Consider the following 2,674-nt stretch of genomic DNA (forward strand, 5'->3'; position numbering starts at 1 on the left):
TAGAGCGGCGCGCGCTCTCCTTGTCGTCTGCTTCTTGTTTGAATGCACCGCACGTTGTCGTACACCAGAAATATCACCGTCGCGCACCACATCACAAGGAGGGACAGAAGTGTGAGCGCGAGTGCGCCCTGTGCGAGCAGGGTGGGGGGCTCATGTGACCGCCGCTTCCGAGTGCCGCAGCAAACTTAAGCGTGTGCCGCCACGAGGCCGACCACCTACTCAACCGAAAAAGAAGGCTACCAAACATCAAAGCCTCCCGAGGTCGGAGAGCATCTCGAAGAAGTGATGGCTGAGCTCTGACTGCTGACGGCTCCTCATCGAAAGAGAGATCCCGTTGCCGCTCTAGATCCGGGTCCAGGACGAGATCCGGCTCGAGAGGCAACTCACAACCCAAGGCCACGCCACAACAACAAAAGAAGAAAGAAGCCAACCGTAACGAGGTGAGCTGGGCCGCAGTAGCCTCCCACCATAAGCAACAACTAAACATAACACAATTCCCAGAACTGAAAAAGAGAGCTTGAGCTTATGCGAAATAGACTAGGCAATTTGAAAATGGAGAATGCGCCGCTAAAGATGCTGCAATAACAACTCCATGGCCCACAACAACAGCCAGCAGCTCCATCTAAATGGCCTAGACAGCAGGAGGAGACACACAAACTAACAGAAGCCCAAACGAAGCAAATTCAGGAGATGCTCATCCAAATACTACCACGTATCACAGAGTAAGTCACAACGCAACTAACAAAACAAATGGAAGACCTAGAAACTAGATTCGATCAGAAGCTACTGGCCTACCAGATCGAAATAAGAGGATCTGCAAATAAACCACAGGAAGCACAATCAGAGAAAGAGCCGAGAAGCCACACAGTAGACTGGGGCTCGCAGCTATGTGCCAAAAAATCAACCATTGCTAGACAAAGTAACGCGAGCAGAGAAAGCTTTGAAATGTGGCAGTGGAACTGCCGGGGGTATCGCCGCGAGAAGAGACTTAACAAAACTGGTGGCTGCTCAACAAAACCCGCCGGCAATCATAGCCCTTCAAGAGGTTGGTACCCAACCCACTCTCCAAGGATACGAAGTTTGCAGCAGTAGCTACGCTCACAGAAAAGACAATCATTGCCATTCGGCATTATCCCATCGGTGAAGTAGAGATATCCCATCTTATCGTGGAACTAATATACAAAGACAATAGAATGAAGAGGGCCTTCGTACTAAATATCTATAGTCCCCTTAGCCAAATGAAGGCAGATTTCACTAAACTACTAAAGGAGACCTGCCACCTTGCTAAGAGCAGCCTGCTAGTGATTGTATGCGACTTCAACGCCCAAGATACTAGCTGGGGATACCCTAAACAAGACATTAAGGGCAGGAACATGCTAGACCAGATCGACCGACTAGACATGACACTAATAACTGACCCAGCCATACCTACGCGGATGGGTAATAGTATAATTAGAGACACAATCCCAGACCTTGCTATAGTCAAGAACTGTGACAGGGTAGAATGGACAAATACACTTAACAATCTAGACAGTGATCACTGTATCGTGAGCACCGTCATCGCAACTAGGAAGACAAGGTGGCAGATTGGAACGACTAAAATAACACATTGGCGCGGATTTCGAGATGCACAAACTTCCATTTCCAACGAAATTACCGACTTAGATAAGTGGTGCGAAGAGATCTGTAACCAGAAACAGAAATTCACCAAAGAAAGCAGAACTAACGAGACCCCCGAAGTATACCCACATGTACTCCACCTGTGGGAAGCTAGAAGGAGCCTCACGAAAAGATGGAAGAAACAGAAGCATAATCGGAAACTTAAACTCCGAATTCCAGAGATTACCCGTACAGCCGAGGGGTACGGGAACCAGCTGGTGACAGCAAACTGGGAGAAATTCTGAGCCTCACTGGATGGTACCTTGGGCACAGCAAAAACTTGTGACTCCTGAGGGCAATTATAGCTGAGCTGGCTTGGGCTGCATTTCTGCGCCTGCGGAGTCTGCATTTCCGCCACCTAGCGGGGAGGAGAGCCTTCATAAGGACCCACCTCTGGACGGCGCCGATCATTCGGCAGCAGTAGTTGTGGCGGCGTGACTGCTTCTAATTATCGCCTTGAACTCTGTACAGGTTGGTGCTTTGCCAATCCTTTCTTTTTCTTCTTGTGCTCTGTCGTAGCCACTGCCGCTGCTGCCATTGTGTTTTGCGATTGCATCTTGTCACTATGCCTACAAATGCTGAATTGGCAAAGGAGATAGACGCTCTCCGTTCTGAGGTTGCGGCCATGCGAGACAGCCTTCAGGCGTTCAATGCACTTTATGAATCAGTCAAAACCAGAAATGAAGCTCTCGCAAAAGAAAACAAGGCGTTGAGGGACGAAAACAAATCAGTGAAAGATGACTGCAGGCTATTCTCGCGGCGGCTTGCTGACGTTGAGCAATATTCACGGGCGAACAACGTCGAAATAAAAGGTATCCCGAAGACAGAAGGTGAGAGCTGCCTCGCTGTCGTGCAGGCCATTGGCGAGAAAGTTGGCTGCGCAATTGCTCCCAGTGATATAGACATAGCGCACCGTGTACCGGGAAGGCAGGGCACACATATTATTGCGCGGTTCTGCTCACGGTCAAAAAAAAAAAAAAATAAATAAAACAGACTTCGTGGTAAAAGCAAGAAC

The sequence above is a fragment of the Dermacentor silvarum genome, chromosome 5 (genome assembly GCF_013339745.2).
Source record: "Dermacentor silvarum isolate Dsil-2018 chromosome 5, BIME_Dsil_1.4, whole genome shotgun sequence".
Lineage (NCBI taxonomy): Eukaryota > Metazoa > Arthropoda > Arachnida > Ixodida > Ixodidae > Dermacentor > Dermacentor silvarum.